We start from the raw sequence: 14335 nt of genomic DNA, 5'->3' as shown, positions 1-14335 counted from the left end.
GAGAATGATGGTTTCCAGCTTCATCCATGTCCCTGCAAAGGACATGAAATCATCCTTTTATGTGGCTGTATAGTATTCCATGGTAGATATGTGCCACATTTTCTTAATCCAGTCTATCATTGATGGGCATTTGGGTTGGTTCCAAGTCTTTGCTATTGTGAGTAGTGCCACAATAAACATATGTGTGCATATGTCTTTAGAGTAGAATGATTTATAATCCTTTGGGTGTATAACCAGTAATGGGATTGCTGGGTCAAATGGTATTTCTGGTTCTAGATCCGTGAGGAATCGCCACACTGTCTTCCACAATGCTTGAACTAATTTACACTCCCACCAGCAGTGTAAAAGTGTTCCTATTTCTCCACATCTCCAGCATCTGTTGTTTCCTGACTTTTTAATGACCATCATTCTAACTGGTGTGAAATGGTATCTCATTGTGGTTTTCATTTGCATTTCTCTAATGACCAGTGATGATGAACTTTTTTCCATATGTTTGTTGGCTGTATAAATGTCTTCTTTTGAAAAGTGTCTGTTCATATCCTTTGCCCACTTTTTGATGGGGTTGTTCGTTTTCTTGTAAATTTAAGTTCTTTGTAGATTTTGTATATTAACCCTTGTCAGATGGATAGATTGCAGAAATTTTCTCCCACTTTGTAGGTTGCCTGTTCACTGTGATGATTGTTTCTTTTGCTGTGCAGAAGCTCTTTAATTAGATCCCATTTGTCAATTTTGGCTTTTTTTAAAAAAAAATACTTTAAGTTCTGGAGTACATGTGCACAACGTGCAGGTTTGTTACCTAGGTATACATGTGCCATGTTGGTTTGCTGCACCCATCAACTTGTTGTTTACATTAGATATTTCTCCTAATGCTATCCCTCCCCCAGCCCCCACCCCCCCACCCACAGACCCTGGTGTGTGATGGTTTCCCCACTGTGTCCATGTGTTCTCATTGTTCAGCTCCCACTTCTGAGTGAAAACATGCAGTGTTTGGTTTTCTATCCTTGTGATAGTTTGCTGAGAATGATGGTTTCCAGCTTCCTTCATGTCCCTGCAAAGGACATGAAGTCATCCTTTTTTATAGCTGCATAGTATTCCATGATGTATATGTGCTACATTTTGTTTAGCCAGTCTATTATTGATGGACATTTGGGTTGGTTCCAAGACTTTGCTATTGTGAATAGTGCCACAGTAACCATACGTATGCATGTGTCTTTATAGTAGCGTGATTTATAATCCTTTGGGTATATACCCAGTAAGGGGATTGCTGGGTCAAATGATATTTCTAGTTCTAGATCCTTGAGTAATCGCCACACTGTCTTCCACAATGGTTGAACTAGTTTACAGTTGCACCAAGAGTGTAAAAATGTTCCTGTTTCTCCACATCCTCTCCAGCATCTGTTGTTTCCTGACTTTTTAATGATTGCCATTCTAACTGGCTTGAGATGGTATCTCACTGTGATTTTGATTTGCATTTCTGTAATGACCAGTGATGAGTATTTTTTCATATGTCTGTTGGCTGCATAAATGTCTTCTTTTGAAAAGTGTTCATATCCTTTGCCCACTTTTTGATGTTTTTTTTTTCTTGTAAATTTAAGTTCTTTGTAGATTCTGGATATTAGCCCCTTGTCAGATAAATAGGTTGTAAAAATTTTCTCCCATTCTGTAGGTTGCCTGTTCACTCCACTGATAGTTTTTTTTTTTTTTTTTTTTTTTTTTTGCTGTGCAGAAGCTCTTTAGTTAGATCCCATTGGTCTATTTTGGCTTTTGTTGTCATTGCTTTTGGTGTTTTAGTCATGAAGTCTTTACCGATGCCTATGTCTTGAATGGTATTACCTAGGTTCTCTTCTAGGGTTTTTATGGTTTTAGGTATAAGATTTAAGTTTTTAATCTCTCTTCAGTTAATTTTTGTATGAGGTGTGAGGGATGGATCCAGTTTCAGCTTTCTATATATGGCTGGCCAGTTTCCCAGCACCATTTATTAAATAGGGAATTCTTTCCCCATTGCTTGTTTTTGTCAGGTTTGTCAAAGATCAGATGGTTGTAGATGTGTGATGTTATTTCTGAGGCCTCTGTTCTGTTCCGCTGGTCTATATGTCTGTTTTGGTACCAGTACCATGCTGTTTTTGTTACTTTAACCTTGTAGTATAGTTTGAAGTCAGGTAGCATGATGCCTGCAGCTTTGTTCTTTTTGCTTAGGATTGTCTTGGCTATGTGGGCTCTTTTTTGGTTCCATATGAAATTTAAAGTAGTTTTTTCTAATTCTGTGAAGAAAGTCAATGGTAGCTTGATGGGGATAGCATTGAATCTATAAATTACTTTGGGCAGTATGGCCATTTTCTATTGTTTGCAGTAGTTTCAGAAGGTATGGTATCAGCTCCTCTTCATACCTCTGGTAGAATTCGCCTGTGAATTCATCTGGTCCTGGACTGTTTTTGGTTGGTAGGTTATTACTGCCTCAATTTCAGAAACTGTTACTCGCCTATTCAGAGATTCACCTTCTTCTTGGTGTAGTCTTGGTAGGGTGTATATGTCCAGGAATTTATCCATTTTTACTAGATTTTCGAATTTATTTGCATAGAGGTGTTTATAATATTCTCTGATGGTAGTTTGTATTTCTGTGGGAATCAATGGTTATATCCCCTTTATCATTTTTTATTGTATCTATTTGATTCTTCTCTCTTTTCTTTATTAGGCTTGCTAGTGGTCTATTTTGTTGATCTTTTTAAAAAACCAGCTCCTGGATTCATTGATTTTTTTTTTTTTTTTGAAGGGTTTTTTGTGTCTTTATCTCCTTCAGTTCTGCTCTGATCTTTGTAATTTCTTGTGTTCTAGCTTTTGAATTTGTTTGCTCTTGCTTCTCTAGTTCTTTTAATTGTGATGTTAGGGTGCCAATTTTACATCTTTCCTGCTTTCTCCTGTGGGCATTTAGTGCTATAAATTTCCCTCTACACACTGCTTTAATGTGTCCCAGAGATTCTGGTACGTTGTGTCTTTGTTCTCATTGGTTTCAAAGAACTTATTTAGTTGTGTCTTAATTTTGTTATTTAGCCAGTAGTCATTTAGGAGCAGGTTTTTCAGTTTCCATGTAGTTGTGTGGTTTTGAGTGAGTTTCTTTTTTTTTTTGAGACAGAGTCTCCGCCCCCTGGGTTCACACCATTCTCCTGCCTCAGCCTCCCAAGTAGCTGGGACTACAGGTGCCCACCACCATGCCCAGCTAATTTTTCCATATTTTTAGTAGAGACGGGGTTTCACAGTGTTCGCCAGGATGGTCTTGATCTCCTGACCTCATGATCCGCCCGCCTCGGTCTCCCAGAGTGTTGGGATTACAGGCGTGAGCCACCGTGCCCGGTCCTTGAGTGGGTTTCTTAATCCTGTGTTCTAATTTGAGTGCACTGTGGTCTGAGAGACAGTTTGTAATTTCTGTTTTTTTTTACATTTGCTGAGGAGTATTTTATTTCCAATTATGTGGTCAATTTTAGAATATGTGTGATGTGGTGCTGAGAAGAATGTATATTCTGTTGATTTGGGGTAGAGAATTTTATAGATGTCTATTAGGTCTGCTTGGTCCACAGCTGGGTTCAAGTCCTGGCTATCCTTGATAACTTTGTCTTGTTGATCTGTCTAATATTGATAGTAGGGTGTTAAAGTCTCCCATTGTTGTTGTGTGTAGTCTAAGTCTCTTTCTAGGTCTCTAAGAACTTGCTTTATGAATTTGGGTGCTCCTGTATTGGGTACATATATATTTAGGATAGTTAGCTTTTCTTGTTGAATTGATCCCTTTGCCATTATGTAATGGCCTTCTTTGTCTCTTTGGATCTTTGTTGGTTTAAAGTCTGTTTTATCAGAGACTAGGAGACTAGGATTGCAACCCTGCTTTTTTTTTTTTTTTTTTGCTTTCCATTTGCTTCGTAGATCTTCCTGCATCCCTTTATTTTGAGCCTATGTGTGTCTTTGTACATGAGATGGGTCTGCTGAATAGCACACTGATGGATCTTGACTCTTTATCCAATTTGCTAGTCTGTGTCTTTTAATTGGAGCATTTAGCCCCTTTACATTTAGGTTAATATTGTTCTGTGTGAATTTGATCCTATCATTATGATGCTAGCTGGTTGTTTTGCCCATCAGTTTATGCAGTTTCTTCATAGCGTCAGTGGTCTTTACAATTTGGCATGTTTTTGCAGTGGATGGTACCGGTTGTTCCTTTGCATGTTTAGCGCTTTGTTCAGGAGCTCTTGTAAGGCAGGTCTGGTGGTGACAAAATCTCTCAGCATTTGCTTGTCTGTAAAGGATTTTATTTCTCCTTCATTTATGAAGTGATATGAAATTTGCTGCATTTGAAATTCTGGGTTGAAGATTTTTTAAGAATGTTGAACATTGGTGCCCACTCTCTTTGGGCTTGTAGGGTGTCTGCAGAGAGATCCGCTGTTAGTCTGATGGGCTTCCCTTTGTGGGTAACCCGACATTTCTCCCTGGCTGCCCTTAACATTTTTTCCTTCACTCAACCTTAGTACATTTGACAATTATGTGTCTTGGGGTTGCTCTTCTCGAGGAATATCTTTGTGGTGGTCTCTGTATTTCCTGAATTTGAATGTTGGCCTGTCTTGCTAGGTTGGGGAAGTTCTTCTGGATAATACCCTGCAGAGTGTTTTCTAATTTGGTTCCGTTCTTCGAGTCACTTTCAGGTACACCATTCAAACATAGATTCGGTCTTTTCAGTTAGCCTCAGTTTCATGGAGGCTTTGTTTCTTTTCACTCTTTTTTTTCTAATCTTGTCTTCTCGCTTTATTTCATTGTCTTGAACTTTAATCACTGACATCCTTTCTTCCGCTTGATCCATTTGGCTACTGAAGCTTGTGTATGCTTCATGAAGTTCTCATGCTGTGTTTTTCAGCTCTATCAGGTTATTTATTTTCTTCTCTACACAGGTTATTCTAGTTAGCTATTCCTCTCACCTTTTCTCAAGGTTTTTAGCTTCCTTGTGATGGGTTAGAACGTGCTCCTTTAGCTCGGAGGAGTTTGTTCTTACCTACCTTCTGAAACCTACTTCTGTCAATTCATCAAACTCATTCTCCATCCAGTTTTGTTCCCTGGCTGGTGAGGAGTTGTGATCCTTTGGAGGAGAAGAGGTGCTCTGGTTTTTAGAATTTTCAGCCTTTCTGCTCTGATTTCTCCCCATCTTTGTGATTTTATCTACTTTGGGTCTTTGATGTTGGTGACCTTCATATGGGGTTTTGGTGTGGGTGTCCTTTTTGTTGATGTTGATGCTATTCCTTTCTGTTAGTTTTCCTTCTAACAGGTCCCTCAGCTGCAGGCCTGTTGGAGTTTGCTGGAGGTCTACTCCAGACCGTGTTTGCCTGGGTATCACCAGCGGAGTCTATGGAGCAGCAAAGATTGCTGCCTGATCCTTCCTCTGGAAGCTTCGTCCCAGAGAGGCACCCACCAGATGGCAGCCAGAGTTCTCCTGTATGAGGTGTATGTAGGCCCCTACTGGGAGATGACTCCCAGTTAGGCTGCATGGGGTCAGGGGCCCACTTGAGGAGGCAGTCTGTCCATTATCAGAGCTCGAACATGGTGCTGGGAGATCTACTGCTCTCTCGAGAGCTGTCAGGCAGGGATGTTTAAGTCTGCTGAAGCTGTGCTAGCAGCTGCCCCTTTCCCCAGGTGCTCTGTCCCAGGGAGATGAAGGTTTTAACTCTAAGTCCCTGGTTGGGGCTGCTGCCTTTTGTTTAGATATGCCCTGCCCACAGAGGTGGAATCTAGAGAGGCAGTCGGCCTTGCTGAGCTGTGGTGAGCTTCGCCCAGTTTGAGCTTCCTGGCAGCTTTGTTTATACTGTGGGCATAAAACCACCTACTCAAGCTTCAGCAGTGGCGGATGCCCTTCCCCCCACCAAGCTCCAGCATCCCAGGTCGATCTCAGACTGCTGTGCTAGCAGCGAGAATTTCAAACCAATGGATCTTAGCTTGTTGGGTTCTGTGGGTGTGGGACCCGCTGAGCTAGGCACCGGAGAGAATCTTCTGGTCTGCCGGTTGCGAAGACCATGGGAAAATGGCAGTATTTGGGCAGGAGTGTAGCATTTTTCCCTCTCTCACAGCTTCCCTTGGCTAGGAAAGGGAAATCCTTGACCCCTCATGTCTCCTGGCTAAGGCGATGCCCCCGCCTTGCCTCTGCTCTCCCTCCGTGGGCTGCACCCACTGTCTAACCAGTCTCAATGCGGTGAACCAGGTACCTCAGTTGGAAATGCAGAAATCACCTGTCCTCTGCGTCGATCTTGCTGGGAGCTGCAGACTGGAGCTGTTCCTATTCAGCCATCTTGGAAGTCCCCTCAATTTTGGCTTTTGTTGCCATTGCTTTTGGTGTTTCAGTCATGAAGTCTTTGCCCATGCCAATGTCGTGAATGATATTGCCTAGGTTTTCTTCTAGGGTTTTTATGGTTTTAGGTTTTACATTTAAGTCTTTAATTCATCTTGAGTTAATTTTTGTATATGGCGTAAGGAAGGGGTCCAGTTTCAGTTTTCTGCGTATGTCTAGCCAGTTTTCCCAACAACGTTTGTTAAATAGGGAATCCTTTCCACATTGCTTGCTTTTGTCAGGTTTGTCAAAGATCAGATGGTTGTAGATTGTGGTGTTATGTTGGAGGCCTCTGTTGTGTTCCATTGGTCTATATATTTGTTTTGGTACCAGTACCATGCTGTTTTGGTTAATGTAGCCTTGTATAGTTTGGAGTCAAGTGGCATGATGCCTGCAGTTGTTTTTCTTTTGGCTTAGGATTGTCTTGGCTCTATGATCTCTTTTTTGGTTCCATATGAAATTTAAAGTAGTTTTTTCTAATTCTGTGAAGAAAGTTAATGGTAGCTTGATGGGGATAGCATTGAATCTGTAAATTACTTTGGGCAGTTTGGCCATTTTTCACGATATTGATTCTTCCTATCCATGAGCATGGAATGTTTTTCCATTTGTTTGTGGTCCTCTCTTATTTCGTTGAGCAGTGGTTTGTAGTTCTCCTTGAAAAGGTCCTTCATATCCCTTGTAAGTTGGATTCCTAGGTATTTTATTCTCTTTGTAACAATTGTGAATGGGAGTTTGCTCATGATTTGGCTCTCTATTATTGGTGTACAGGAATGCTTGTGATTTTTGCACATTGATTTTGTATCCTGAGACTTTGCTGAAGTTGCTTATCAGCTTAAGGAGATTTTGGGCTGAGACGATGGGGTTTTCTAAATAGACAATCATGTCATCTGCAAACAGACAATTTGACTTCCTCTTTTCCTAATTGAATACCCTTTATTTCTTTCTCTTGCCTGATTGCCCTGGCCAGAACTTCCAATACTATGCTGAATAGGAGTGGTGAGAGAGGGCATCCTTGTCTTGTGCTAGTTTTCAAAGGGAATGCTTCCAGCTTTTGACCATTCAGGATGATATTGGCTATGGGTTTGTCATAAATAGCTCTGATTATTTTGAGATATGTTCCATCAATACCTAGTTTATTGAGTGTTTTTGGCATGAAGAGCTGTTGAATTTTATTGAAAGACTTTTCTGCATTTATTGAGATAATTATGTTGTTTTTGTCATTGGTTCTGTTTATGTGATAGATTATATTTATTGATTTGTGTATGTCGAACCAGCTTTGCATCCCAGGGATGAAGCCGACTTGATCGTGGTGGATAAACTTTTTGGTATGTTGCTGGATTCGGTCTGCTGGTATTTTATTGAGGATTTTTGCCTTGATGTTCATCAGGGATATTGGCCTGAACTTTTCTTTTTTTGGTTGTGTCTCTGCCAGGTTTTGATATCAGGATGATGCTGGCCTCATAAAATAAGTTGGGAGGATTCCCTCTTTTACTGTTGTTTGGAATAGTTTCAGTGGGAATGATACCAGCTCCTCTTTGTACCTCTGGTAGAATTCGGCTGTGAATCCATCTGGTCCTGGACTTTTTTTGGTTGGTAGGCTATTACTACCTCAATTTCAGAACTTTTTATTGGTCTATTCAGGGATTTGACTTCTTCCTGGTTTTTGTCTTGGGAGGGTGTATGTGTCCAGGAATTTTTCCATTTCTTTTAGATTTTCTAGTTTATTTGCATAGAGGTTTTTATAGTATTCTCTGATGGTAGTTTGTATTTCTTTGGGAATCAGTGGTGATATCCCCTTTATCATTTCTTATTGTGTCTATTTGATTCTTCTCTCTTTTCTTCTTTATTAGTCTGGCTGGTAGTCTATTTTGTTGATCTTTTCAAAAAACCAATTCCTGGATTCATTAATTTTATTTATTTATTTATTTATTTTTTTGAGGCGGAGTCTCTCTTTGTCGCCCGGACTGGAGTGCAGTGGCCGGATCTCAGCTCACTGCAAGCTCCGCCTCCCGGGTTTACGCCATTCTCCTGCGTCAGCCTCCCGAGTAGCTGGGACTACAGGCGCCCGCCACCTCGCCCAGCTAGTTTTTGTATTTTTAGTAGAGACGGGGTTTCACCGTGTTAGCCAGGATGGTCTCGATCTCCTGACCTCGTGATCCGCCCGTCTCGGCCTCCCAAAGTGCTGGGATTACAGGCTTGAGCCACCACGCCCGGCCTCATTAATTTTTTTAAAGAGTTTTTTGTGTGTGTCTGTCATTATGTTGCTAGCTGGTTATTTTGCCTGTTAGTTGATGCAGTTTCTTCATAGTGTCATGGTCTTTACAGTTTGGTATGTTTTTGCAGTGGCTGGTACCAGTTTTTTCTTTCCATGTTTAGTGCTTCGTTCAGGAGCTCTTGTAAGGCAGGCCTGGTAGTGATAAACTCTCTCAGCATTTGCTTGTCTGTAAAGGATTTTATTTCTCCTTCATATGAAGCTTAATGTGGCTGGATATGAAATTCTGGGTTGAAAATTCTTTAAGAATGGTGAACATTGGACCCCACTCTTTTCTGGCTTATAGGGATTCTGAAGACAGATCCACTGTTAGTCTGATGGGCCTCCCTTTGTGGAAAACTCGACCTTTCTCTCTGGTTACCCTTAACATTTTTTCCTTCATTTCAACCTTGGTGAATGTGACAATTATATATGTTGGGGTTGTTCTTCTTGAGGAGTATCTTTGCGGTGGTCTCTGTATTTCCTGAATTTGAATGTTGGCCTGTCTTGCTAGGGTGGGGAAGTTTTCCTGTGTAATATCCTGAAGAATGTTTTCCAATTTGGTTCTTTTCTCCCCCTCACTTTCAAGTACACTAATCAAATGTAGGTTTGGTCTTTTTACATATTTCCATATTTTTTGGAGGCTTTGTTCATTCCTTTTCTTTCTTTTTTCTCTAATCTTGTCTTCACACTTTATTTCATTAAGTTGATCTTCAACCTCTGATATATCCTTTCCTCCGCTTGATCTATTTGGCTACTGATACTTGTGTATGCTTCACAAAGTTCTCGTGCTGCATTTTTCAGCTCCATCAGGTCATTTATGTTTGTCTCTAAATGGGTTATTCTAGTTAGCAATCCCTCTAACCTTTTTTAAGGTTCTTAGCTTCCTTGCAGTTGGTTAGAACATGTTCCTTTAGCTTGGGAGGAGTTTGTTATTACCCACCTTCTGAAGCCTACTTCTGTCAATTCGTCAAACTCATTCGCTGTCCAGTTTTGTTCCCTTGCTAGTGAGAAGTTGTGATCCTTTGGAAGAGAAGAGGCATTCTGGGTTTTGGAATTTTCAGCCTTTTTGGGTTGTTTTTTTCCTCATCTCCGTGGATTTATCTACCTTTGGTCTTTGATGTTGGTGACCTTTGGATGGGGTCTGTGAGTGGACATCTTTTTTTGTTGATGCTGATGCTATTCCTTTCTGTTTGTTAGTTTTTCTTCTAACCGGCCCCTCAGCTGCAGGTCTGTTGGAGTTTCCTGGAGGCCCACTCCAGACCATGTTTGCCTGGGTATCACCATCGGAGGCTTCAGAACAGCAAAGATTGCTGCCTGTTGCTTCCTCTGGAAGCTTCGTCCGAGAGGGGCACCCGCGAGAGGCCAACTGGAGCCCTCCTTTATGAGGTGTCTGTTGACCCCTGCTGGGAAGTGTCTCCCAGTCAGGAGGCATGGGTCAGGGACCCACTTGAGGAGGCAGTCTGTCCCTTAGCAGAGCTCGAGTGCTGTGTTGGGAGATTAACTGCTCTCTTCAGAGCTGGCAGGCAGGGATGTTTAAGTATTCTGAAGGTGTGCCCACAGCTGCCCCTTCCCCCAAGTGCTCTGTCCCTGGGAGATGGGGGTTTTATCTATAAGCTCCTGACTGGGGCTGCTGCCTTTTTTTCAGAGATGCCCTGCTCAGATAGGAGGAATCTCGAGAGGCAGTCTGGCTACAGCGGCTTTGCTGAGCTTTGGTGGTCTCTGCCCAGTTCGAAGTTCCTGTTGGCTTTGTTTACACTGTCAGGGGAAAACCATCTACTGAAGCCTCAGTAATGGTGAAATGCTCCTTCCCCCACCAACCTCGAGTGTCCCAGTTTGACCTCAGACTGCTGTGCTGGCAGTGAGAATTTCAAGCCAGTGGATCTTAGCTTGCTGGGCTCCGTGGGGGTGGAATCCGCTGAGCTAGACCACTTGGCTCCCTGGCTTCAGCCCGCTTTCCAGGGGAGTGAACAGTTCTGTCTCACTGGCGTTCCAGGTGCCACTGAGGTATGGAAAAAAACTGCAGCTAGCTTGGTGTCTGCCTAAATGGCCACCCAGTTTTGTGCTTGAAACCCAGGGCCCTGGTGGCGTAGGCACCTGAGGGAATCTCTTAGTCTGTGGGTTAAGAAGACTATGGGAAAAGCGTAGTATCTGGGCCGGAGTGCACCGTTCCTCACAGCACAGTCCCTCATGGCTTCCCTTGGCTAGGAGTGGAAGTTCCCTGACCCCTTGCCCTTCCAGGGTGAGGCAACACCCCACCCTGCTTTGGCTTACCCTCCATGGGCTACACCCACTATCTAACCAGTCCCAATGAGATGAGCCAGGTGCCTCAGTTGGAAATGCAGAAATCACCTGCCTTTTGGGTTGATAACGCTGGGAGCTACAGACTGGAGCTGTTCCTATGTGGCCATCTTGTCAGCCACCTCCTTCCTTTTCTTTTTTTGAGACAGAAGTCTCTCTCTGTCACCCAGATTGGAGTGCAGTGGCACAATTATGGCTCACTGCAGCCTTTAATTCCTGGGCTCAAGCGATCCTCCCTCCTCAGCCTCCTAAAGTGCTGGGATTACAGGTATGAGCCACTGCGCCTAGCCTCCCCTTCTTTCTTACACAAAAGATGGCATTCTTCATATATTATTTTACACTTAGTTCTTTCCACTTACCAGTATCTATGGAAATCACTCCACATTACATCACAGAGAGCGTCCTCCTTTTTTTTTTTAATAGCTACACAGTAGTATGTTGCATGTATGTACCATAGTGTGTTGAAATACTCTGCTATGTTTGGCTAGTTATGTAGCTTACAATATTTTGTGGTTACAAATGATGCTGCAATTAATAACTTTGTGCATGTACATTTTCATATTTTTGGAGGTGTATCTTTAGGATAAATTCCTAGAAGTGGGATCAAGTGTTTGGTGGGTCAAGATGTAAATACATATGTAGTTTTCTTAGCTATTGCCATAATCCTCTCCTTAGGGCTTATGTCATTTTGCATTCCTACCAGCAAGGTATGAGAAGGCCTATGTTTCACAGCCTTTCCAAGCTTGTATCATCAAGCTTTTGAATTTTGCCAGTTTGATGGATTAGAAGTGGTATCTCAGTGAGGCTTACTTTATACTTCTGTTAAAATGAGTGATGTTGCACACCTTTTGTATGTTGAAGGGCCATTTTTTGTATGATTTTCCTGAATTATCTATTCATATCTTTTGCTCATTTTTCAATATAATTTTTGGTCGATTTTTACCTTCAACTTAAAATAGCTTTCTATATTAGGAATATTTGCTCTTTATCTGTGATATATGTTACAAATATACTCTCTCAATTTCTCATTTGTATTTTGTCTGGAAAGCATTGTTTTTGCTGATAGAACTGCTTATTTTTTAAGAGACTCACATATATTTTTACTTCTTATAGTAGTTTCATGAGTGGCTACTATTCCTCTCGTATTACAGACAAACAGACAGGCTAATGTTAACTGACTTGCCAAAGGATGTAAAGCTAATAAATAGCATAATATAAATTTTTTTATAAATACTTATGGATTCATTTATTATTTTAATAACCATTAATTTTTCAAATACCATGTGGCAGGCATTGAGACTGCACGGGTAAGTTGCTCACATGGAATTTATAGACTAACAGCAGAGGAGAGGCCAGAGTTTGGTTAGATAATCACACTGATAAGACTGTAACTACCAACTTGGATAAATGCTCTAAAGGCAAAAAAAAAAAAAAAAAAATCCAGAAGTATGAGCACATTTAAATGAAAAAACTCTATCCAGATCAGGAAAGGGTGGGATGTCAAACATTAGAAGTCAATTAGATAAAGGGGTGGAGGTAGGGTGAGGAGCCAGCACCTGCAAACACTCTGTAAGTGCAAGTGGCATGGCACATTGGAAAGACAGAAACAAGCCTGAAGAAGACTCAGGTGGATGGAGCACAAAGGGTAGAGTGGCATAAGATACAGCTGGAGAGGAAGGCAGGGCCAATTCTCTGCTCACTGCAAACTCCGCCTTCCGGGTTCAAGTGATTCTCCTGCCTCAGCCTCCCGAGTAACTGGGATTACAGGCACCTGCCACCATGCCCAGCTAATTTTTGTATTTTTAGTAGAGACGGGGTTTCACCATATTGGCCAGGCTGGTCTCAAACTCCTGACCTCAGGTGATTTGCCCACCCTAGCCTCCCAAAGTGCTGAGATTTCAGGCGTGACCCACTGTGCCCGGTCAGTGTGAACTCTTTGAAGAGGTTGAACAGGAGATGACATGATCGTATTTGCAGTTTGAAAAGATCCACCACATCACTGCTTGCAAAATGGATTGGAAAGGACCAGAATGGATGCAGCAGGGGACCAAATGTTGGCTACTCTGGTAATTATTATCAACAAGTAGACTGAGAAAATGTAAACAGAACAGTAGGCAGAAAACCAGAAGAAGGAAAGGGCAAGGCCATCACTAGAGAATTAGAAAGTGGTGCCTCCTCCAGGGAAGCCAAATTTTAAAAAGGTTTCTTTGTGTTTATCCTGATTGAAGTTTGCTGAGCTTTTTAGATCTGTAGATTTATAGATCCTTTCAAATTCAGAAACTTCTGGTTATTAGTTCTTCAAATAAGTAATAGGGACTTCATTGGGTGTGTAAAGTTACGTATTTTATATGTATATTGGATGACATCTTTGGTTCTTTGGTTTCTTTTTCTTTTTTCTTTTTGAGACAGGGCTTCACTCTGTCACCCAGCTTCCAAGCTGGAGTGCAGTGATGCAATCTTGGCTCACTGCAACCTCCGCCTCCCGGGTTCAAGCGATTCTCATGCCTCAGCCTTCCGAGTAGCTGGGACTACAGGCGCCCACCACAATGCTGGGTTAATTTCTTTCTTTTTTTTTCTTATTTTTTTTCTAGTATAGACGGGATTTCACCATGTTGGCCAAGCTGCTCTCAAACTCCTGACCTCAAGTGATTTGCCCACCTTGGCCTACCAGACATCTTGGTTACTGGTCCATTTCTTCTTGATGAAGTCTGGCAGTTCCAGATAGTATTTATGAAATTTGTCAGTTTTTCAATATTTATAAATTTGTAACATGTTGCGATTTCTTTTCTCATTTTAAATATTCACTTTTGTACCTAATTTTATATTTCTCATATTGAAGTTTTTTTTTTTTTTCCTTACAGAGATTCTACCAAATTATGTAAGTTAATAGCCCACCAAAACCTGAATCTGCCCCAATCCCAAGCAGCATGGGAGGTAATAATGACTTGGGATAAGAGTGTCACCCAAGGAATAGGTATAACTAACACATTATCTCTGGCTTAGGCAGCTCCTTAATATCTCTTTCAGCTGAGAATCAGGTCTATTTTCCTGGTTTTAGAGGCTCGCCTACCAGGCCAGCATGAGCAGGGCAGGGCAGATGTGCCATAGGAGGTATTTAAATTATCAAATGCTGAGCGTTTGTGTGCACTGAGTTTGAAAGAGATCTAGCGGACTAACCTGTAGGTCAAAGTCTTACAGGAAGGTGGGCCCTGGAACCTGTGTCACGGGACTAGCAACTCAGTGTCTGATCCATCCAAATAGAAGACTTCAGTTGCCATGGTGATTGACAAACTATTTTGCTAAAATACCCACTTCAATGACCTAAATACCCACCTCAGTTACCTAAATACCCACCTCAGTTACCTAAATACCCAAAGTTTCTCCATTAAAAACTCATTATTTTGGATCTTGAAACAGTTCTGGAAGTTTAACAC

This window comes from Trachypithecus francoisi, unplaced genomic scaffold, assembly GCF_009764315.1.
Source record: "Trachypithecus francoisi isolate TF-2019V2 unplaced genomic scaffold, Tfra_2.0 Lachesis_group4, whole genome shotgun sequence".
In the NCBI taxonomy this organism is placed as follows: domain Eukaryota; kingdom Metazoa; phylum Chordata; class Mammalia; order Primates; family Cercopithecidae; genus Trachypithecus; species Trachypithecus francoisi.
The sequence above is the reverse complement of the archived record's forward strand: the minus strand, read 5'-3'. Positions refer to the sequence as shown.